The following is a 25,771-nucleotide window of genomic DNA, read 5'->3' on the forward strand; positions in this document are numbered from 1 at the left end:
ACCAGGGCTGCCCTCTTTTTTTTTTAAAGAGTTTATTTATTCATAGAGACAGAGAGAGAGGGGCAGAGACACAGGCAGAGGGAGAAGCAGACTCCATACAGGAAGCCGGACGTGGGACTCGATCCCGTGTCTCCAAGATCACACCCCAGCCTGCAGGTGGCACTAAACCGCTGTGCCACCGGGGCTGCCCCCAAACCCATATTCTTAACCACTGTGCAATAAATGTTTGTTTCAAAATTTAGTAGGAAAAAAAGGAGAGTGCAACTATATGTTGCACTATGTGTATGTGTATACTATCATATGTATGTGTATACTATATATGTGTATACTATCATAATTGTTTTTAAAGCATTCTGTGCATAGAAAAACTGGAAAGAAATGCATAAGTGGCAAGGTATGGATGGAGGAAATATAACAGATTTTTTAAATAGTTCTTTCTACTTTATGAGTTTTCTAAATTTTCTTCAATTAGGATGTATGACTTTTTTTTTTAAGATTTTATTTATTTATTCATAGACACAGAGAGAGAGAGGCAGAGACACAGACAGAGGGAGAAGCAGGCTCCATGCAGGGAGCCTGATGCGGGACTCGATCCCGGGTCTCCAGGATCACACCCCAGGCTGCAAGCTGCGCCAAACCGCTGTGCCACCAGGGCTGCCCAATGTATGACTTTTATAAGGAAAATATTTTTTAAAATGCAGGCATAAAAAGTATCTCAAGTAGTATTTCGGAATAAGTATTATTTGATATTTTAGGTGCTATCAAAAATTAAGTACAATAAAGCCAAAAAAATGAAGGAGGAGAAGGAGGAAAAGAAGGAGAAAGAAGAGAAGGCCCCTGGACTAAGAGTCATGAAACCCGAGGTAGGAATCTGTAACCATCTAACTGGCTTTGACCAGTTTTCTTGGAAGCCCCCGGAGGGCCAAATCTAAGGGGGACTACACTGTAATAGTTATAAACACATGTTTTACAGACATAAAAGACATTTTAGGGTCAACTGGGGAGATTTTAATATGGGTTGGACATTAGATGATATTATGGAATTTCTGTCACTTAAAATCTTTTGGTTTTTAGCTAGTGATGGTATTGTTTTTGTGAGTTATATGAAAGAATGTCCTTCCCTCTGGGAGTTTCCTGCTGAAATATTTAGGGATGAAGTGTCATCATCATCTCCACAACTTACATTCAAATGGCTCAGGAAAAAAGTGAGAGAGGTGCGTGTGCATGTGTACGTCTTTGGGTAAATAGGGAGAGCAAGTGTGGCAAAATGTTAACAATTGCATTATTTAGGTGGAGGGGATATGGGTGCTCATTATACCATGAAACTTTGTAGTTTTGGAAATTTTCAAAGTAAAAGTTGAGATGGAGTTTTTTAAAAAGACATAAGAAAATAAGACAAAAAATCATATATTAAAATAATAATAATAAAGTATCAAGTTTCAGAGCCAGAGATTTTATTCTAGTTTTAGGGCTAAAGTGCTTTATAACCCTGTGCAAGCCATTCTGAGCCTTGGTGTTTTCATCTGTAAAATGGTGATGATAACAAGACCAACCTCCCAAGTGTTCCTACAGAGTTAAATTACGAAAATTGGGGCAGCCCTGGTGGCTCAGGGGTTTAGCGCCGCCTTCTGTCCAGGGTGCGATCCTGGAGACCCAGGATGGAGTCCCACGTTGGGCTCCCTGCATGGAGCCTGCTTCTCCCTCTGCCTGTCTCTGCCTCTCTCCCCCCGCCCCGCCCCTCATAAATAAATAAAATCTAAAAAAAAAAAAAAATCGTGTGTAAAGCATCTATCACTGTGCTTGTCCACATTTCATATGAGCAAAAATAATCTAATCAAATGAAGCAAAATAGGAGCCCCTCAAACAGGCTGTAGGGCTTTGAAGAATTCAAAAAGACAGTCTTTTCCTTTTATAGCTCCATTTTCCATGTAAATCCAACTGAGCTTGATGTAAATACGGGGAAACTGAAATAGCTCATCATTTTGAAATGAGGTGAAATCATGGAATCAAGTGGGCAAATGGTTTTCATTAGCTCTGACCAAATCTAGTCAACCACAAGTGGTTTCTATTTTATTTGTGTTTGTTTTGGTTTGTTGTGTTTTGTTTTAGTCTATTTTCTCTGCCTCTGACCCAGGGTTCAAGTGAAGGGCAAGGGAGCTCTGGCTACATCCCTGCAGGTGGTTCCACTAGGCACCAGGTTAGTCAGCACTCACAAATTGAGGATAAACTTGGGTTCCTTACAGACTCTTAACAAACAGATGGTTACTAGAGGGGAAGTCGGTGGGAGATGGGTGAAATAGGTCATGGGGAGGAAGGAGCGCACTTGTGATGAGCACCGGGTGTTGTATGGAAGTGCTGAATCACTATATTGTACACCTGAGACTAATGGAACACAGTATGTTAACTATGCTGGGATTAAGATAAAAACTTAAAAACCCTTAGGTTTCTTACATCAGCATACTGATAAAACAACAAGATTCAAGTTAAATAGTATGGATGATAATGATTATAATGCTAAAAAATAAATCAATATTTTACCCAAGCTCATACTTACTGAGTACTTAATATGTATGCCAGTAGCGTGCTGAAGATTCAGAGATGAACAAGATAAAGTACCTGCTAATACTTTCATGGTGTGGGGATTGACATGTACATAATTTATGATAATTATATATTTGTACACCACTTTATAGTTTACAGGCCATTTTCTCTACATTGCTTTTCTCAGTTAACCATTCATAGTGGAAAAGCCAGAGTCTTCTCATTGAATCCCCTTACTTTATCTTCACAGAGTGATACCATGTCATGCATACTGGGCAAAGAAAGCTTCAGTTCTGGTCTCACTGCATCATCCAGATTCTGACATACCAGTTCCTTAACCTTTACTTAACCTAAGACGTGAGACCCATCTCTTATTCATCTTCGTACCCTAATTCCTTGCAAGGAGCCCAGAATATAGTAGCTACTCAATGCTAGTGGATGGAGGAAGGCAGGAAAGCAGGAAGGGAAGAAGAATGAGAAGGAGGGAGAAGAAAAGGGTGGGAGCGGGGGGGAAAAAAGAGGGAAGGAAGGAAAGAAATTTAATCAAACTAAAAATTTATCAAGCCCCTACCATGTACCTAACATGTGCTAAGCCCTATAAGAAATGCAAAAAAAGTCCAAGAGACAGATGTCCCTGTCCACAAAGACTTTTGAGTTAATGTCCACAAAATAATTTAAAGACAATAAATAAAACTTACTTTAAGTAAAAAAGAATCTAAAGAAAAATGATTACCCCACGGTGTGTACTTTATGACAAATCAAAGACAAGTTGCAATTTCAAGGAAATACAATTTATTTGCAATTTAATTTCTTGCAAGTTCATGAGAGTGACTTCTCTTTTGATCTGTAACATTGCCAAATTAAACTAAGGTTCAGTTGTCAAAGTTTGCACCAAATAAAAATTCCAATGAAAAATCTCAATGAACTGAAAATCCCTTTTAAAGAACAGCTCCAATGTCAGCATTACAATTTCACTTACATATTCAACAGCCGTCTGTCTTCATTACGAATAATAAACTAGCATCTCTTTTAAATATACAGGTACTGAGTTATAGATGCATAAATTAACCACGATTCAAGTAAAGAAGAAAAATCTATTTAAATCTGCATTAATCTTTTATTGGCTTTTCCACTTGTCATAAACAGTTTGTAACCAGATATATATCATCATACTAAACATCATGTAAAACCTCTCACTCAATAATCCAATTGATATCCAGGTAATATATCCAGTGGCAACAGTTCTCAAATGGGCCATTTTATAACCCAGGCAAAGGTTAACCATCCTTAGCTTCCTAAGTATGATCCTGCTGCTTACTAGTGACTTTCAAACAACATCCTGTTTTATGGTTAGTTAATTATTCTTTACTAACATTAATGCATTCCAGAGTTGGGACCATCAAACAATACACTGAAAGAGATGTCTATTATCTTTTATTGTTGTTGGACGTCTTTTCCCACACTTAAAGAAATTTTTGTTTAAAACCTTCTTGCTGGGAACCCTGGGTGGTGCAGCGGTTTAGCGCCTGCCTTTGGCCCAGGACGTGATCCTGGAGACCCGGGATCAAATCCCACGTCGGGCTCCCGGTGCATGGAGCCTGCTTCTCCCTCTGCCTATGTCTCTGCCTCTCTCTCTCTCTCTCTCTGTGTGACTATCATAAATAAATAAAAATTTTTAAAAAATGCAATAAAACCTTCTTGCTAAATACTTAAATTTTATCTGTCCTTTACTGTTTATTTATCTACGCCCTCTTCCTTAATTTCCAAATGGATTAAGATGAGCCTCTAAAATATGTAACCCATACAATGTAGGCAAATTTACTAAACACATTAGGAAATCAAAAGGAATAGGAAAATCAAAAGTAGGAGGGGAAAAAATGGGAACCTAAAGTAAACTTCGTGACCTAAATGCCCTCCCTCCAGGGAGTCCTGAACATTTCTTGAAGTTAATCCATAAATTTGGCTCTGAACTTTCTAGCAACCAATACAATCAAGAAAATATGATTCATTCATTCATTTGCTTATGTGTCAAATATTTATTTCATATATTAGATGAAAGGCACCTAATTGGACACTGATTATACAGCATAGGATAAAAAGAGATTCAGTTTTTCCCCTTGAAGAACTTACCATCCAGCTATGCAGACAAATTGTAACGATTAGACATATAGTAATAAATTATAAAAATTCCGTAAAGGAAAAATAGCATTCTAAGAGAGAAAGTATTAGGGAAGATCAAGCTTTAGATTGGGGGGAGTAAAATTTAACCTGAGTCCTACCTAAATTGCTTCCTTGTTTCCACTTTCCTCTTCTTAATAACAGAATTTCAATCTTTTTTTTTTTTAAGATTTATTTAATTATAGGAGGGCAGGGGGGTGGTCAGGGGCAGAGGGAGAGGGAAAGAGAGTCCTAAGCAGATTCCCTGCTGAATGCAGAGCCTGATGAAGATGACAATAATGACGATGGGACTGGATCACATGATCTGAGCCAAGCCCAAGAGTCAGATGCTTAATAAACTCCAGGTGCCCCCAGGTGCTCCTAATCTTTCTTAATAATAGAACTTCAATCTTTAGCTAGGCACATTGCTCCCCCAAGAAAACATTAATTTTCCACCTTCCCTTGCAGCTGGAGATGACCACATGACCAAATTCTGGCCAATAAAACATAAATTGAGAGGCACCTGAGTAGCTCAGTCATTTAAGTGTCTGACTTCAGCTCTGGTCATGATCTCGAGGTCTTGGGTCCAAGCCCCGCATCAGGCTTCATGCTGGGGTATGGGGAGCCTGCTTCTCCCTCTCCTTCTGCTCCTCTCCTAACCCATGCCCCTGCTCTCTCTCTCTCTCTCTCAAATAAATAAAATCTTCTTTAAAAATCAAATTGAAATACTAGTAAGCTTCTGGAAACTGCCTAGAGAAGTATCCTCGGGTGGAAGAAGCATCCTTTTGCGTTCCCTACTTCCACCAGTGGCTGAAGCTCTAATAGCCATCCTGAACCCCAAAGGGATCTTGAAGATGATGGACATATACTGAGGATGGCAGAGAGTAAACGTGGGAACCCATATAACACTCTGGAGAGGCCAGATGAACTCTGTCCCTGTCTTCCACTCTTAATAAGGATCTCTCGTTTAATACACTGTTAAACTTTGAGTTTCACTGTGTCTGTAGCTGAATGCAAACCCAACTGATTCCATAGTAAAAAGATAGTAGGGTGGGGATCCCTGGGTGGCTCAGCAGTTTAGCGCCTGCCTTTGGCCCAGGGCGCAATCCTGGAGTCCCAGGATCGAGTCCCGCGTCAGGCTACTGGCATGGAGCCTGCTTCTCTCTCTGCCTGTGTGTCTGCCTCTCTCTCTCCCTATGTCTATCATGAATAAATAAGTAAATAAATAAATCTTAAAAAAAAAAAAGATAGTAGGGTGAAGGGCTGAGGAAGGATTCCAGTCAGCAGCCATAAAGTTGGAAAGACCTTGATTTACTTGAGGGCCTCAAAGATCAGTGTAGTTGAAGCCTAACTGGTGATTAGCAGACTGGTACATGATGAGGCTGAAGAGATAAGTGAGGGCAGGCCATTCAAGCTCTGGCTTAGAGTTTATTCTAAGTGCCAAAGAAACAATTGGATATGAGATCAGTTTCCAGAACTTCTTGTTGGCCACTGAATCTTTCCTTCAAATAAAATCTAAGCCGAATGCAGGAATTAGATAAAAGCAGAGCTTCCCTGGATAGAAGCATGAATCCAGGCCTCAGAGCCCATTCCCTTTTCTCCCTTCACTCTCCAAACTTTTCAGCAGCTCCCAAAGTAGCCCAGAAGACCCCTGGGCTCTTGGGAAAACAGTGTGAAAAACGTGGAATGCTCACAGAATCCTGACGGTAAACTAGGCACTGGGGAGAAACACAAATCTCCCTAGCATGAGACCAGAGAGAAATGTCTCCTGGGGGGTTTTCACAGAGAGAAGTTTGTAATGGCTTGTCAGGCAAGGCACAAATTTTAAGGTTGGGGAGAGGATGATAGGGGTTGGATCAATGCAAAACAATGCAGCCCAGATATTTCGCCCTCCTTTGGGCTGGCTTAATGTAGGACAGCCACAGCCTGGCACTGGGATGCTTTTCCTGCCTCCCCACCCACTGGGCCTCCATCAAGCTCTGTCCCAGCTGCAGTCAGGACAGCTGCCTGGGAGTCCCCTCTGGTGCTGTCAACAGGGGCTTCTCACGGGGTGAGCACCTCCCCCACAAAGATTTCCATCACACACTTGTTTGGCCTGCAAATAAATTGGCAACGCAGCTGAATTTAATCTTTTGATTCCCCCTGGAGAACCAATTTCTCTAAGCCATTCTCATGTAGACAAAAAGATTTTGTCTCACTAAACCTGTTTATTGACCAAAACTGTCGCCTCTGCTCTGACCGCTGACCTTATCTGAATATTCAAATCTATCACAGATCGCAAGTTCAAATGATTTTGGTGCCCTCTGGAAGCCCTGTTTTCATAGTGAGCTGATTACGAATGACAATATTATAAGGGCTTTAATTGAGATTCTACAAACAATTTGCACCCTGGATTTACAAATCTAATATATTCAGAAGTGTGAATGCTGCTGACGCTATTTTTTTTTTTTTTGAGGCAGAAGTTGGCTGTGTGTATGTAAGTACTTCCACCCTCACCACGATCTTAATCCTTGACTGAAATCTACAAACAGTTGTGCATTGCAGAGAAACCCCCACGCGTGTTATGGAAAGAAATGAGTCAAGATATAGGTTCTAGTACTTGCATTAGTAATGTCTTAGGCAAACCACTAAATTCCTCTTTATATTACCCTTCTTGGCAATGAAGAAAGGATAAAGTAATTCTACACCAACTTGTAGAATTGATGTTTGGATAAAATTAATTAACTGATGTTAAAGGTTTAAAAAGTCAAAAGATGTAATGCTTTATTTATTTATAAATAAATTATTATTTATTTATTATATAAATATATATTTATTTATTAAAAATAAAATAAATAAATATATATAATAAATATATATTTATTATTATAAATAATATATAATAAATATATAATAAAATAATATATAATTATATAATTATAATTTATATATAATTATATAATTATATATAAATTATAATAATAATATAATAAAAATATATAATAAAATAAAAATATATAATAAATAAAAATATATATATTTATTATATAAATTTATAAATAAATTATTTATTTATAAAACAAATATGTAAGCTGTTTTTATTAAGCATACTTTTTTTTTGTTTTCCTCTATTGAATTGGTTTGGTTTGGTTTTGAGCATAGTTGGCACACAGTGTTACATTAGTTTCAGGCGCACAACATAGTGATTTGACAAATCTATACATTATGCTAGGCCCACCACTTGTGTAGCTCCCATCTGTCCCCATACAACACATTTACAATATCATTGACTATATATTCCTTAGTTATGCCTTTATTCCCATGGCTTATTTAGTCTGTGACTGGAAGCCTGTATGTCCCACTCCCCTTCACTCATTTTGCCAACCTTCTCCCTGCCCCATGCCAGCAACCATCAGTTTGTTCTCTGTATTTACAAGTCTGATTCTGTTTTTGTTTGTTTAAATGTGAGAGAAATTATGTTACACAACCATAAAAAAAGGATAATATCATGCCATTTGCAACAACATGGGTGGATCTAGAGTGAGATAAGTCAGACAAAAGATACATGTTTTTAAACAATGTAAATACATCTGGGTAAAATGTTAATAGTATTAAAACCTGACATTTATTGACGATTACGTGTGCCAGGCCCTGTGTCAGGACCTTACACACACTAGTTCACTGAATCAACAGGAAAATTCCATGAGGTGCACAGTGTTGTTATTAACTCCATTTCCCAGATAAGGAAGATTGAGACTCTGAGGACAATGTTACTTGGCTGAGGTCACACAGCAGGAAACAAAACTCATTACCACTATACTCTGTGGAATTTACAGTATAGATACTTGCATATCTTATCAGATGTTCAGCTCATCCTTAAAAATACAATGAAAGAAGGAATGAGGTGAGCATCTAATTGCCAAACATCTCCTCAAAAGGGTTCAACTCCTCAGTTTACTGGTTCTAGTTGAAAAGGTGTGATTTTCCCATTTGCTCACTGGGAAAGAGCTTGCTTATTTGTAAAGAATACTGTCCTTGGCTAAGAAGCAGCATGTTGGGGAGAACCTGTTCATCTCATCAAACTTCCTCTAACCCTTGGCAATTAACATGACCTGGAAAGCCAACTAACACTCAGCAAATTAAAAGAATTTGGTTAAAGGGAACCTCTAGTCCCACAGGCTGACAGTAGAGAGAGGAGTATCTTTTTTACCCACTGCAAGGAACTTGTTCCAACCAGTAGAGGGAAGTTTCTGCCTCTGTTCTTCGCTTTGATAAAATGAAAATCAGCTGGTAAAGTACAAGCCTTCTGAAAGAAATGGCCTGTCCATGCCCTAATATTTCAGAATTCCAAAGTTGAAAACTCAATGCAGGTTATTTATAGCCTAAATTTACTGAATACCCTTCCAAGACAGCCTATTTAATCAAAGTTAACTGGTGGAAATTATGAAGGCTCTTAATTGAGCTCTCCTATGGTGGGCTTTCAAAACAGCAGTGCAAGCACCGCAGAAAATAACAAAATGAATAAACTACATTTTCTCTAGTTCCATTTTCAAATACGATGTCTGGAATGAAGAGTTTAGATCTCTAGGTGGTGATCTTCATGCATAGTATAGTGTTTGTCCTGAATTTCATTGCTTTGAAAAAAAGATATGAAAAGTCTTGATTTAGTTGGCATTTGATGTGATTTTTATATAACTTCTGTGATATAATCAGTCGCAATGGGAATCAGTGGGAAACTTAAAGAGCAATAAAACCTTCAGCTATTGTTCTTTCTGTGCTCTGATTGGCTTGCTGGGTATACAAAGCTGAAAAATCCCAGTTCACATACACCGACTCTCTTTGTAGACACCCATAATGATTGAATGCGGTCCAGCACCATCCCCTCTCTCAGCCAGCCAGCCAGTCAGAATGCTGGGAAGACAATAGGTATGTTGGAACAGCAACAAGGAATGTGTTGCTGTAAATCACGTTCCATTTCTGCATAGCTGGGAATAGTAATGCACAAGCCATAGGCAAGTATATTAATGTCTCCTGCTATCCATAAATGAAAAATCATGCACAACAACGCACTCTGGATTGTTATTCCAAGATAGCTTTTTTAGTATTAGACTCTTTGCTTTATTTTTTAAAAAGGCAAAATGCATATTTTCACTATTATTTAAAAGCATTTTTCCCCCTTTCGATTGGGTCCATAAGCATTTCTTTTCAGCAGATAAACACATTGTCTTTCCTGCACACTGATTGACTAGTGATGTGTTTAGAACTCAGAGATATTAAATTTCTGGAGCCCTTAATGATATCAGAAAGAAGGTATCATATCAATGACCAGGGATTTTCTTACACCTAGTCAATTTGAATTCGGAAAATTATTAGAACTGAGTGGAAACATAAAATGAAATACGCTAGCAACACATTACATGTTTTAAATATGCTTAACCATGCATTTAATTTAGATTTAATGAAATAGTTATTATATGCAACCAAAACATCAGTGTTATTAAAAACAAATTTATGGAGGATTAACAGCTGTGTTATGTGTCTATACCTACCTATGCCAGAGTCTTTCATTCTCAATGATGTGTTTTTAATCATTAACTTCTATTTATTAAATGCACAATAATTGAGTAATTCTACTGAGTGAGATTGATTAGGGTGCTCCATGGAGTTTGGATAAATACCGATTGATAATTTAAACTGTATGAAATTATCTCTGAAATCTGTTACACCAACTCTTTGCATATTTATTCCACTTTTTAAGACTCATAATCGGGTCTGAGGCTAACCAGTGAGAACTCTAAGCTGTGTATCTTTGGGATGCATGTGCCGTTATTATTGACAATCAGAAAAGATATCAACATTTAGCAAAGGTTAAATGGTTTTTTTCATTGAGTTTTCTTTTTCTTTCTCTCCATTTTTCTGTAGAAAGAGTAATTTGAAAAGGCTACAGTGGGGGGAAAAGCAATGAAGAACAAATTGCTGTACATGAAGTTTCGTTTTTGAATAGCTGGGGAGATTAATTCACTTGACTGCAACTGGTTCATTACTACCCCCAGCTACCCAAAAATGAAATATCACGTATGGTACTGTCTTTGCCCCATAGGTCATAATACTATAGTGATCACAGCAGGGCTGGGCTCGATTATGGAAAATGAGACCCCAGCCAATGCTCTCAAAAACCCCCTGCCTGCGAAGGAGCTATCCGGGTGCTGTAATTGTGTTTACCTATTACCATGCCTTTATTTCATTACTTTGGACTTGCGGGATGCTATAAAAGGAGACAGAATTTTGGAAGGTTCTGGAAACTCTTACCAATGAATGCTGTGTTTGGGGAGACCTTCCGCCTACATTACTGGAGCAAATCATTTATACTTTCCTTTCTTCACCTAAATTTTATGGCATATTCTCAAAACCCTCACCAATGGAAAAGGCAGAGAAGGAAAAATAAGAAAATGAATAGCCTTCTACCTGAAACTGAAAGCACTGTCTTTCCAAACATCACAGGCCTCTGTTGCTTTCTCTGTCTTACGTTAGTAAATTGAACTTCAATTATATATATATATATATATATATATATATATATATATATATATTTTTTTTTTTTTTTTTTTTTTTTTTTTTTTTGCGGGCCTACAGGCCAGGCCAGGGATCCTTGCCTCAGTCATTCTGTTCCATCTGGTTTCTCAGCAGCTTCTTTATAGGACACTGTGGTCATCCTACCTCCATCTAATCACTTATAATAACGAATGTGACCACTGATTGAATACTTAATGCTTACCAGGCACTGACATCATCTCATTTAGTATCCATTTCAAATTATGAGGTAGGTAGTCATGAGACCTAACACTGAGCAATTTTTATGTACCAGACACTTCTCTTCTCTGCATTCACATATACTTACCCACTATATTTGGTACTATTAACCACCTCATCTTAAAGATGAGGATACTAAAGCCCAGAATGGTTAAATGAATTTCCAAGATCACAAAGTTAGTATTGTAGAAGGGCCAGACTTTCTGACTCCTGAGACTATATACTACCATAGCTGGAGTTGTTATTTTGTTTTAAAATAAGGGGCTCATTTAAAATGAGACGCTCAGGGAGCCTCCATGGCTCAGTCAGTTGAGCACCTGACTCTTCATTTCAGCTCGGGTCAGGTCGTGATCTTAGAGTCATGCAATTGAGCCCCACCTCCCTATCTCAGGCTCTGCATTCAGTGGGAGTCTGCTTAAGGTGCTCTCTTTTCCTATCCTTCTGTCCCTCCCCTCTCTTGCATGCTCTTTCTCTCAAGTAAATAAATACATCTTAAAATAAAATAAAATAAAATAAAATAAAATAAAATAAAATAAAATAAAATAAAATAAAATAATAAGGAGCTCAGCGAGGTTGGAAAACTTTTCCAGAGTCACACAGTGACTTTGACAGTATTAAAGCTGGAGTTCAAGCCCATCTATACCTGACTCCAAATCCAAAGCGTTAAACCCACCAAGCATGTACTATACTTCTCCCATTTCCTAGTTACATGGGTAATTATTTATTTGCTTGTATAGCCATCTCCCCTGAGGGCTAGAATTGTATGTATATCTCTAGTAATCTGCACAGAATAGGTACCTGGCTCTTTGTAGTGGCTCAATAAACATTTATGGAGTTGACATAATCAAAATCTTTCATGATCCCCTTGCATCACGGGCAGAGTAGTTGCTCCCTTACGTGTATGCAGGGTTCTCACTGGCTTGCCTTCATTGCTTTGCTCTCATGGATAGTGCCTTCTACACTACACTCTAATGATCTGTAAGCATAGTGTGGTCTCACCCACTAGATGGGGAGTTCCTCTAGGGCAGGAAGGTATCCTCTTTGTCTTTCTTTTTTAAACAGTTTATTTCTTTATTTGAGACAGAGAGAGACAAAGCACAAGCCATGTGGAGGTGTGGGGAGAGGCAGACTCCCTGCTCAGCAGGGAACCAGATGTGGGGCTCCACCCCAGGACCCCAAATTCATGACCTTAGCTAACAGCACTCAGCCTAGTGGGACATCCAGGCACCCCTCTTATTTGTCTTGATATCCTCATTAACTGGCCCAGGGCCTGGCATTAACTAGGTATGTGTGAGAGAGACTGCAAGTTGTTTACCCTGATCCCCTTCCTCTTCTCCTTGGACACAGAACTCTTCTGCATTTCTCACCTCACTGCAACTAGGTACAACCTTCTGACTGAGCTGGAGCTGGTGGCATGCAAGCAGAGTGACATGCTCTTTCTGGGGCAAGGTTTTTAAGAAATGGGTTATGTTCCCCTCCTTATGTCCCCCTCTTCTCCCCTCTACCAGTTGGTGCAGAAAACAACAGAGAGCGAGGCCACAAAATGGAATGAGTTGGATCCTTGAATTACTACATGGAAGAGAGCTGCCGGCTGGCTGGAAATACCGCAGACTATTGTATGAATGAAAACTCAATTTATATTCTGTTTGGGTCATATATTTTGGTCTGTTTGTTACAGTTTGTTACAGTAGCTAGCATTATCCCAGCTAATACAGAATTTAATACAGTGATGAATGAATAATACTAATCCTCAATATTAGCATACTGTCTTTATTTTTTAAGATTTTATTTTATTAAGATTTTATTTTTTACAGAATCTCTATACTCAATGTGGGGCTCAAACTTACAATCCCAAGACCAAGAGTCCCATAACATACTGTTTTTAGTTGGAAGAGAAGGCAGTCCTCTCTGTATAAGACTAAAATCTATTGCTCTGTTACTTCATGAGAGCAACGTTATTAAACCAGCGTCTGTTGGTACCTGCCTAAACTAATGCACTGTAGGAATCAGCTTCCCTTTCCCTTGGAGAAAATTTAATTTCAAATAGTTGGGTGATTTGTCCAATGTACCACAGTTGATTGGTGGAAGAGCCTGTCCTAGGCCTCCTCAGTCCCAGGTTGTATCAATAAGATAAAAAAACAGCTGATTGTTAAATGTTTGTAAAAAAAATTTTACATTTAGGGTGCCAGGGTGGCTCAGTCAGTTAAGCATCTGTCTTCAGCTCAAGTCATGATTTGAAGGTCCTGAGATTGAGCCCCACATAGGGCTCCCTGCTCAGCATGGAGCCTGTTTCTCTCTCTCCCTCTGCCCCTCCCTACCCCAGTTGTGTGCACTCTCTCTCTCAAGTAAATAAATAAAATCCTTTAAAAAATTATTTTTTTTTATGGGCCACCTGGGTGGCTCAATCTGTTAAGCTTCTGCCTTTGGCTGGGGTCATGACCCCAGGGGCCTGAAATGGAGCCCCGTGGGTTGGGCTCCCTCCTCAGCAGACAGTCTGCTTCTCCCTTTCCCTCTGCCCTTCCCCTTGCTTGTGCATATACACTCGTTCTCTCTTTCTGTCAAATGAATAAATAAAATCTTTTTTAAAACTTTCTACATTTCTCTTATATAAACACAGACTTAGGTCAAAGCTCAATTGACTGACCACCATTCTTAGACTCACTTTTTAGAACATCTTAGCACAAGGGCAAAAGTATAAATGTTATCTACCAAACACTGGTGCTTTCTCAGATTGCATCTAAAATTGGAATATGTTAGGGGCATCTGGCCAGCTCAGTAGGTAGGGCATCTGATTCTTGATCTTAGGGTCATGGGTTCTTTTTTTTAATTTTCTTTTCTTTTAAAGATTTTATTTATTTATTCATGAGATACACAGAGAGAGAGAGAGGCAGAGACATCGGCAGAGAAAAGCAGGCTCCCTGCAGGGAGCCCAATATGGGGCTCGATCCCGTGACTCTAGGATCATACCCTGGGCAGAAGACATTCAATCACTGAGCCACCCAGGCATCCCATGGGGTCATGGGTTCTAAGCCTTATACTGGCTGTAGAGATTATTCAAATAAATAAAACTTTAAAAAATGAAATTAGAATATGTTGTTCATATGAGATTCAGGACACTATTTTTAAAATAATATAATCTTATTTTTAAATATTTGTATTTTTAAATATTTTATTTATTTATTTATTTATTTATTTATTTATTTATTTATTTGACAAAGATAGAACATGAGCAGCAGGGACAGGCAGAGGGAGAGGGAGAAGCAGACTCCTCTTGAGCAGGGAGCCTGATGGGGGGCTTGATCCCAGAACTCCAGGATCATGACCTGAGCAGAAGGTAGACACTTAACCAACTGAGCTACCCAGATACCCCCTTATTTTTTAAATAATTTAAAAAATAATTTTCTGCAAAATAAATATGTGCTTATTATAGAAATTTTAGAAAATAAAAATAAGCCAAAAAAAAGAAAATTAGAGTCACTCTAATTTTTATATATGAGGTATATTTTACCAAAACATAATGTCATTACATATTCTTCTACAACACTATTTTTAATGACTACATAGTACGTTATACGAATAAATTAGTCTTTATTGACCAAGGTCTTTCATGTATCAGTTATCAATACACTAGAACCACAGTCTAGGGTCAGGGTGGTCAAAGCAGTAAACGTGACAGTTTTGTTCTTTTGCTGATTCATTCATTCAGTAAAAACATTCTGGGTACTCTCCCTGTGCTAGCATTGTGCCAGGTGCTGGAGAGCCCACAGTAAAAGAGGAACAGAGATCCTTTTTGTTAGGCTTAGCCATTGTCCAGGTGAAAGTCACCAGGGTGTAACAAAATGCTATTACCCTACCCTACCTTCCTCTCCCTCTTTCTTTTTTTTTTTTTTTTTTTTTTTAAGATTTTATTTTATTCATGAGGACACACAGAGAGAGAGAGCCAGAGAGAGAAGTAGGCTACCTGCAGGGAGCCCAATGTGGGACTTGATCCCGGGACTCCAGGACCACACCCTGGGCTGAAAGCAGGTGCTAAACCACTGAGCCATCCAAGGATCCCCCCATCTCCCTCTTTCAATACAGCCACCCTTCCACTGGGAATGGACAGAAGGTCAAGAGAAACAAATAATTGGTCTTTACTCACTACCTTTCCCCCAGCTTCCCTAAGGCTTCAGTATATTCCCTACTCCATCCATTGACTTTGGCCATGTGACTTGCTATGAACAATGGAATGTGCGTAGAAGTGACTGTTTCAGTTCCAAGTAGAGGCTAACGAGGCATTGCGTGTTTCTCCCATTAAGAAATGGGAGCCTTTCTTGTGCCCTTGCCCTACACTTAAAAAAAAAGCATGCTTTCAACAGAAAGCTGTTGCTCTTTCAGTCCAGGTCCCAAAATGAGAGACACATAGAACTACCTGAACCTAAAGCAGAGACTCCCCAGAGAACTGCCAACTTACAGGCAAGAGATAAATGTTTGCTCTTATAAACCACTGATATTTTGGGGTTGCTTGTTATACCACATTATCACAGCAATAGCAGACTGATCCAGAACTATACAAAATAAAATACTCAATTGTGAATGTCTATCTGAAATGTCATGTCCTCCAGGAAGTGTTCCAAGATATGCTCTCATCATTTTTTCACCTCACCAGTCAGAATCAATATCCTCTTCGTGCTTCTTTAGTATTTTGTTTGTGCCTCTGTTATAGCTGACATTTACCACAGCCTGCCTTTGTATAGATATGGTGGTACCTGTTTCTGGAATTCCTCCTGGAATATAAGGTGTTTGTTGTTGTTTTGTTTTGTTGAGGGGAGGGTACTCTTCACAGTGTCTCTAGACTAGCCAGTGCTTAGCATGTAGTAGATCAAAAATACTAACTGGGGGCATCTGGGTGGCTCAGTCAGTTAAGCATCTGCCTTCAGCTCAGGTCATGATCCCAGGGTCCTGGGATGGAGCCCTGCATTGGGCTCCTTGCTCAGCGGGGAGCCCACTTCTTCCTCTCCCTCTGCCCTTCCCCCTGGTTGTGTATGCTCTCTCTCTCTCTGTCAAGTTTTTTTTTTTTTTTTTTAGATTTTTTTTTATTTTTAACTGAATGAATGAATTAGAAGGTCTTCTAATTAGGTGAGCTGGTGGAATGGAACTGAGCAATTGTATGCTGTCCTAACCCTGCATACAAGTGGAAATGTGTATAAGTGCAAGCAGAGAAACAGCATCCTACTTTGGGTACGTGCAGGGAAGAATAGGAGACATTTAAGCTGGGGTAAGTTGTATAGGAGGCACCTAATCCTAGAAAGAGACCATACCAGTAGTCAAGAGACCTGAATTCTAGTTGTAATTTAGAAACTGGCCAGTTGTGTTAACCTTGGGAGGTTACTTAACTCCTCTGTGCTTCATTTTTCCACATCAAAACAGAAAGAATGATAATTTTACTTATGACATTATCATAAAGATCCAGAAAGATGTACATACGTGACAGAAAAATAGCAAGCTCCACTTAGGTCCATATTAAGCCTAACAAATCAGCTTGCTGTCTTTTTCACAGGAAGATAGCTCACATTCCATATACCTCCAGGAAGCCAAATGTTGGATCATTAAATGACCACACAAGCTCACATGGAACCACTGTAGGAGTTGCTCACTTATAGTGGTGCTGGTTTGCAGTGACTTTTGACAGGTGCTTGTTTTTCATCTGGAAAACAAAACTGAATATTTTTAATGTTTTATTGCCAGGGACTATGTTAAAGTTGAGATTTATTTTTACTTATTGTATCTGCAAGGCAAAGCTAATTCCTCCTCTCAGTTCCCTCAGAACTTAGTTTATACCTTCTTATAAATGACTGTTTACAGGTTTGTGTCCCAAACCAGTGTGTGAGCTCTTGAGGCCCAGACCCATGGGGCAGGTTTCCATGCTATGCTAAAAGAGGGAAGTATATCAAACATTTTAGAAGGACTTTAACAGAGCAATGAGCATTTTGTTAGAACTCAAAGGAAAACTTAAATTTTCTGCAAAAGTTGTGTATGTTCAATGATGACCCCATTTATTAATGATGCCAATTAATTGAGAAACTATCGTGCCTTTTATATATTCTATGCAAGAAGCATATATGTAGCTGGGATGTTCTAAAATGTATTTCATTGTCCTTTTCCTCTTTTTTAAAGAAATTATATGTGATGTTTCATTTTCTGTCCTACTCTAGGTCTTGAAGGTAGATTTGAGTCACAGAGCACAGAGGAAAGAACACAGGTTTTGCATTCTGATCTCTCCTGTTCAAATCCTCACTCTGCCTTTTATACATCTTTGATCCTGGGCATGATTCTTGACTTTTTTTTTAACTTCAGTTTCCTTATCAATAAAATGAGGATGACATTACTTCCCTTGCTAGGTTTCAAAGTTTAGAAATAATCTATGAAAATACCCAGTACCATCCTTCACACACAGTAGATGTTCAACAAAACAAAGCTATTTTTGTTAGCTATTATTGTTGTGCTTTACAATGTAACACTTTCGTAGAGCTCTTTGCCCCTAAATGAAATGGCCCCTTATTGTTGTACTTTTAAATCTTACTTCTAGTTTTATATTTTTCCTATCTGCTCCCTCACTGTTAGGCTACCAGTTGTCAATTCTAATGGCCATCCGTAAGAAATGACAGCTGCCTCTTCTTGCTGTCAGGCTGCTACCAACTAACTTTCTATCCTCAAATCTGCTTGGAATCCTATGTCAAATGGAATAAATAACACTGAGCAGAGACTGAAGACACCTTCCATGGAGTTGAGTGAATGACATTTAGGGCATGGGCTTTGTTACATCTACTTTGGGGACTCAGTCTTCTTTCCTCTGTTTTATACATTGTGTCTGCATTTCTGAGGGTTAAGATTGCTAACTGAATAGTATCCTGACAACAAGGCTCTGCTCTCTTTCTTTTCTGGAAAAGAAGGCAGTCTGGGAGACACAACTCTATATAACATGGCATAGATTCAGTACCTTTAAAAATGTTATTGTTGTGGTTACTATTATTATTACTGTCTTGAAATCATTTTGCTCAGTGCTGTACGCATTGGGAAGAGCACTAGATTGTGAGTCTGTTTTAGGTTCTAGCCTATGATCTATTAAGTGACTTCCAGAAAATGACTTACCCTCTCTGGGCCTCAGTTCTTGAATCTAAAAAAAGTGAAAAGATTCAATGGGATGATCTGTGAGCTTCTACATCCTATGAATCTACATCAAGATACCCAGACGATTGCTTGGCAATAACTACTGCACGTCTGGAAATAGACTTCACTTTACAGCTTTGGCCTTCGTGGTTTCTTCTAACTCAAGTATGTCGGTCGATAGCCAAATTCTTAACAACATTTTCTGGTCTCTTTACTATTTCTTTTTATAATGATTTTGTCCTTAATTTGGACTTATTTCAAGGAGAAAGATGTTAACTACTTAAAAGTGATGGGATGTTTTAATCTGGGCTGGAAAGCCTGTTCCTTGAGAATGGCTTAATTAACATTTCCAGGTTCATAACATTTTCATTTATTCATCTTTTTGTTTTTAAATGGTTTTTTAAGTTTTCCAGAGACGGCGATCTCACGTTCCTAATGGATTATAAGAGAGAGAGTGGGTCTGCTGGGATCTGCATTCTTATTAGCTTTAAGATTCACATTAAGAAAAAAAGGGAGCTTAAGCAGAATAGGTCCACCGTGCTAATAAAAAAAGAAACAGAACTTTAGTTCAACACAAAATAATGTGGTGAGATTGCCAAGCAAAAAGCAGATTGAAAGAAGGGCCTCCCAGTGACCTTGGAACAGGACAAATATTTTTCTTCCCTGAGCTCATTCTCCACCAGAGGAAACCATGTCTTCCACATCAGTAATGAGCATGCCAGGGCGAACTAATCACAGTGCACAGCGATGCAGAGACTGGTTCTGTGAAGGGGGCCAGCGAGCTACTGGGTCAGAATGACAAAACCTAAAATGCACAGCTGGGTGACCCTACATGCATTGAGGGATGGTTGGCCTCCAGAAATTGGGCAAGAAGGAAGCACATCTAGCACTGTGTTCTGCACATGGTAGGTGTCCCAAATACAAATTAAATTCAGTTCATTGAAAAAGCACTGAGCCAGGCCTGGCCTCCACTCCTGAGCTATTGCTAACCAGTGGTATGTTCTCAGACAATGTATTTCATATTTCTGGCTCTGTTACCGCATCTGAAAAATAGGACTATTAATACTAGCTCAGCGTACTTTGTGACATGGTGGTAATGACTGATGCACAAGATGAACAAGAAGGTCTCAATTTTAATCAGCTGGCAAAAAGTGCTTTGTTTCCTGCCTCCTTTAAAGCTATGACTGTGACACCTGCTAAGCCTCAACAAGCATATATTTTTTAAAAGATTTGTATTTATTTGAGGGGGAGAATCCACATGCAAGCAGAAGGAGGGGCAGTGGGAGAAGGACAAGCAGACTCCCTGCTGAGCAGGAGCCAAAATGGGGCTCGACCCCAGGACCCTGGGATCATGACCTGAGCAGAAGGCAGACACTTAACCAACCAAACCACCCAGGTGCCCAGCAAGCATATTTATTAGTAACAAAACACTATGTATTTCTTTGTCCATTTTGGGAAAATAGCTTGAACCTTGCTTTGCACCTCTGTAAGGAATTAGAAGAGATGAGACTAGGAGGTCGTGTGTCTTGTGAGCCTCAGAGTTGGTGTTCGGGAAGTCCTTTCCCTGAGTGACCCATTCTGAGTGATGATCAGAACAGGGAGGCTCCCCAGGATTGCTACTATGGCATGGTTCCTTCTCAGGCTCATGGTGGAAGAAATCATTGTGTGTCGGTGTCAGTTCTTAATGGAAATTTATCGTGTGTCTTGTAAGAAGAATAAGGAATCTGTTGAGAGAGTGGGAGGATGTTTCCAAAGTCACAAGCCAAACACACAACAATGATGATTGGCTCCAGGCACTAAATAATTAAAATGCCTTATTGTCTATTAGCTTTAATGCCTGATGGATTTTCTGTGTAGGGGAATTCAAGGGTTAAGCCATCCCAACATGCCTCACTCCCAATTTATAAAATGGAAAATCTTCCATAAATCAAAAGTTACAAACAGACTTTGTAATGTCATAACTCTTGCGACGGCTCTCACCTTGATTGATTCCTATACATACATTCCGGCTGATTACCATAATGTGCTCTTGTGGGACAATTGGCACTGGATGGGGAGAAAGAAGCAGGCAGGGAAGTAAATAACAAATGGACCTGGCTCCTCCTCATCGAGAGTGATTTCACTCCAATGTTCCATCATATCAACTGGGAAAGAGAGTCGTAGGGTTTAGGCAATCAATTACAGATATGTGTAGAGGCAGACACAATCATTTCACTGATTGTCACCAGTCTCGAGCAGTGACACCAAAAAGTGATCCGTCACTCGATTTTCTCTGACACCATGAGAAAGATGGCAGACACTTGTAGACTAACAGGTCCCTGGATTGGTTGGTTTATAAGATTGAAAAATCACTGTTTCAAACTTATCCAAACCTTTAAATACCTCTGTTGCTAAGATTTCATATCTTTCTGGCAAACATTTAGAAAGATTACCAATAGGCTAATGACATGATGCCAGAGCGGAATGGACTGTGTCTCTTGTCGCTGCAACTGATGTCATTGTGATGGAAAGGCAGGACACACATACTTTCCTCCACCATGAGGAACATGGCAGCCACGTCATTAAATGGGCCTCATGAGACAATTGTTAGGAGGACCCCTTTGGTGCAGGTGAGCCCCTGCCTCTATTTCCACCCACCATCAGAGCCTTCAGTCTATCAGGTTTGCTGCCACTGGATGCCTGGACCTAGTCCCCTCCCATTCAGTATGATTTTCTCTACTGGCTGAGATTCGACTTTGTCTACACTGCAGTGATGGGCAGTCTTTTTTCCGTAAGAGTCAGTCCATGAAAAATTAAAATGTATACAGCCTACATCTCTTTTATTCACTCAAAATGAAAAAGGAAAAACATATATTCTTAGACACGAATGACCTACTTAATTAAAATGACAGAATTTACTGAGAAAATTGACACTACTTTTGAAAACTTAAAATATGAATAGATGGGTATATTTAAGAAGTAGCAGCCTAGAGTCAGATTTTTTAATTTTTTCCCTGCAATTAGACTTTAGGCCACTTCTTGAAGCCAGGTGGGCTTCCTGTGGGGCCTCCAGGCTAGGAGATGATATTCGGGATCTCTTCCCAAAAGGAAGCTACATCCCATCTCCCATCTGCAGTCTGAGCAAACAGTCCTGAGAGGTGCTTGGCTGCATGAAAATAAAAGTCAGTTGAAGCAATCTTGTCTATAAAATTCCAAATTGTGAAGTCTCCCAGGAAGGGATGGAGAAGGCCTGTGGATTCCATCAGCATCGTTACTGAAACCGACTCAGTCCATTTCTGCCATTTCTTCTGGCACTCAGAGTCTTCACCAGCCACCCAGGCACTATTCCCTCCATCAGCATATTTTCTCTTGGCACTGGAGGATCTAAAATGAAACCAGCAGTTTCAGAATTCTCTGTGTAAATCATCAAGAAATATGACGACCTTCTGCAGAAATGATGTTCTGCATTTCAAAGTTCATCCACTTCTAAACTAAATCAGTGGCAGCAGTCTGGTGCTTTGCTGGGTTCTTCAAACCACTTGACCCCAAGCCCCCTTAAATCCTTGCCCTCACACTGGCAACTCCCTTGTAAACTGCCCTCAGCAGCTGGAGAAGGTCCCCCACACTTAACTGGCTGTTCACAGTGGTCCACTTTCCACTTTTAAAAAGGCCAGGGAGCAGGACCCTTGTGATGATTAAAAATAATTACTGATGTTCCTACATCATCCTGGACTTCTCAAAGAGCTTTCGTGTCTGTCACTTTATGTTTCCGTGGAGAAAACAGCCCGTAGACGTAGCTGGCATCCTAAGGAGAGAGGAACAGAGATTCTAAGGGATTTGCTCAAGGTCATATAGCATGTTAGCAACAATATAAACTAGATTTTTGGACTTGCATTATGCTCATCCTGCCCCTGGAAACAAGAGGCATAGCAGGAGTGATATTAGTAATGACGATAATTGTCATGGTCTCTGAGCACTTGCTGAGTGTCAGGTCACAGGTGGAGCCCTTCGTCCGTATTATCTTATCTGACACTCGAATGTCTTGGGGTCCCTCCTGCTAAACTGAAAAAAATTCTTAGAATCTCTTCATATGGTGTGCAAAACCAGTGTGGAGACCTCAGGGAAGTTTCTGACACAGTTGGTAGGTTGCCCTCAGAGTGGAAAACCTAGGTCAAAATCTGGGCATCACCAAACAATTCAGGGTAGCTGCAGAAAGCCCTAGAAGAAAATCTTTAACTGAGTGCAGAGCTCTCATAAAATGCTATGGGACTAGAAAATGATTTCATAAGTTATTTTGATGGCAAAAATGTATGAAACAGAATTGACTAATTCATAAATAACTTCAGAATCTCATCTATTATTTCTCACATCATAACTTACAATGGAATAATTGTTTCTAATTCTGCTGAGTATTTTCTCATGCTTTTTGGTTCCCTTGGTAAATCTTATTAGTTGGGTAACTCCTAAGACATTTGTAGCTTGCCTCTATTATGACGAGAACAAGTAAATATTAATAGCAATTTGTTTTTAGTACAACGCAGCATTAATTTCACCACTAGGCCCTCTTTTTTCTTTTGCTTTTTAATTTCTCATCTCAGGGAAAATTGGCTGAGATTTCTCAAAGAAGGGCTCACAGGAAAAAAAAAGACAACAGAAAGAAAACCCAGTGTCCTGTGATCTTATACAAATCTCAACTTACATTTTATTTACTATGTATATTACTGCAAACCAATATGAACCATAACTCCATTTAGATAATAATAATCAAATTATCCAATCTGGGATAGCATGTTTTATAGATTTTGGTCTAAATTTAATATAAAAATGCAGTAGTCCTTGTTTGGAAGAGTTTATTAAGGGTTAGCAAAGAAAAAGCTTTTTCAATAGTCTATAACTCTCTAATGGCCTTTTTCAAATAAAATGGGAAAGAATTTGAAAAGAAACCTATATCAGTGAGCTGCAATTGTAACATTACAGTACAGGTCTATAAATCTTGACATGCTCAGAAGATTGCCTAAACCAGCAATACAATCTGTCCAAACCTCATTGTCTCCACGACCAGCCAGCCTCATTTTAAGAAATGTATGTGGTCTTCAACCTAATTTTATCACCTTCATTTGTAAACTAGTCAATCAATCAAAGCATCCTGGGAGTCTAAATAGAAAAAGGAGTGCATTTTCATGCATTCTGGGCGACACAGTCAAAAATTAATCTCCACTTGATCAGACATTTCTTGCCCTCATCTCAATAGACCATCATTAGGGTCAGCAATGTATATTAAAAATAGAGTTACCGCAAACAGTTCGCCAGCTGGAGTTTGCAGGCTGCCTGCCCTTTCCTCAGAAAGCTTCCTCCTCTGTGTGAGCCTGAATATGTTCAGAAGATTCATCTGGAAGGAAGCAGGCTGGAAATAAAGTTAGGGAAGAAAATGCCTGCAGCCCTCAGGAAACATGTACCGCTTCCCAAGTGCCTGGACTCTTGAAACATTCCAAGCAAGACTGTTACAGAGAAAATATTTTCAAGTATACATTCATAAGGATCAGGCCTACATAGAAAGGTGTTCCCTACACACTGGGGGTGAGGGTGAGAGCTTGCCTCAGGGCTGGACTGATAAATATGAGGAAAAAAGGCAAGAAAGTAGTCAAAACTTGGGCACCTGGGTGGCTCAGTCCGTTAAGCAGCTGCCTTCAGTTTAGGTCATAATCCAGAGTCCCTGGGATGGCATCACATCGGGAGCGGGGAGTGTGCTTCTCCCTCTGTCCTTCCCCTCTGCTCGTGATCTCAATCTCTCTCTCTCTCTCTCTCCCTCCCTCCCTCCCTCCCTCTCTTTCTTTCTCTCATAAAATAAATAAAATCTCTTTTTAAAAAGTAACCAAAACTCAAGAAAAAAATCAGCTTAAAGCTGCTTTGTCAGGGATCCCTGGGTGGCTCAGTGGTTTAGCGCCTGCCTTTGGCCCAGGGTGTGATACTGGAGTCCCGGGATCGAGTCCCGCGGACATTGGGCTTCCTGCATGGAGCCTGCTTCTCCCTCTGCCTGTGTCTCTGCCTCTCTGTTTGTGTGTCTCTCATGAGTAAATATATAAATTCCTTAAAAAAAAATGCTGCTTTGTCCCTCCCTGCCATCTCTCCATCTTTCATGAGTTCTCCTCTTCAGGCAAATTCCTCTATGTTGGGTGAAGCGGCAGTGGCATTTCATTCTTGGCAATAACTCTGCCAGGTGCCTTCTTGGACTCCGGGTGCTCAGGAAAGAAAACCTATATCTCTCCCTCAATACATATGTATTGATGAAAGGAAGTTAGTTTATTCTCAGGCCATTAACCTTGAGCCATCCTGGATATCTCTCTCTCTCTCTCTCTCTCTCTTTTTTTTTCTCACATCCACATTCAGTGCATTAGGAAATCCATCTGGCTTTATCTTCCGAATAAAACCAGACCTGACCACCTCTCATTATCTCCACTGCTACCATGACGTTTTGAGCCACCACGTCTTGCCGGTCTTGTAATAAATAGCACCTACTAGGTCTTCTTGAGCCTACCATTCCTCCTAGCCCAAACATAGAGGCTAAGAGTAATCCTTTTATTTTTTTTTTTTTAAGATTTATTTACTTATGAGAGAGAGAGAATGAGAGAGCATGAGCCAGGAGAGGAGCAGAGGGAGAGGGAGCCAAGCAGACTCCCTGGAGGCCTGAGATGGGGCTCAATCCCACAACCTTGAGATCCTGATCTGAAATCAGGAGTTGGACGCTTAACTGACTGAGTTCCAGGTGCCCCTAAGAGTTATCCTTTTAAAACATAAATCAAGTTATTCTACTGTTCACACCCCTCAGTCACACCCATTTCATTGAGCCCATGCCCTTAGCATGGGCTATTTAAGACTAGGAAAACAATACTACTTAGTTGAGTACCTTGGCCCTAGATTTAATAATCCCCTCAGTTGTGAGCCTGACAATATCCCATTCCTATGCCATTGATAGCATAGCATGATTATTATTGATAGCATAATTATTAATAATCAGACCATTTATTGAGCACTCTCTGAGTACCAGATATTGGGTTATGTATTTTACTTTCTTTATCTTATGCCATCAATCTCTTTATAAATGGGAGGCATTTGGGACTATGCCAAAAGAGTAGGTGTGGCACGTGTAAGTTTCCAC

At 39.6% G+C, this 25,771-nt stretch overlaps 1 long non-coding RNA gene across 1 annotated transcript; it reads right to left on the minus strand.

The window, feature by feature from the left end:
* Positions 1-21,438: 21,438 nt before the first annotated feature.
* On the minus strand, positions 21,439-24,399 carry LOC106558771. Its single transcript, XR_005358892.1, has 2 exons — positions 23,909-24,399; positions 21,439-22,420 (listed from the first exon to the last, which is right to left on the minus strand). It is a non-coding gene; the product is annotated as an uncharacterized LOC106558771 (long non-coding RNA).
* Between the last annotated feature and the right edge of the window lie 1,372 nt (positions 24,400-25,771).

Source organism: Canis lupus, chromosome 5 (genome assembly GCF_011100685.1).
Source record: "Canis lupus familiaris isolate Mischka breed German Shepherd chromosome 5, alternate assembly UU_Cfam_GSD_1.0, whole genome shotgun sequence".
NCBI lineage: Eukaryota > Metazoa > Chordata > Mammalia > Carnivora > Canidae > Canis > Canis lupus.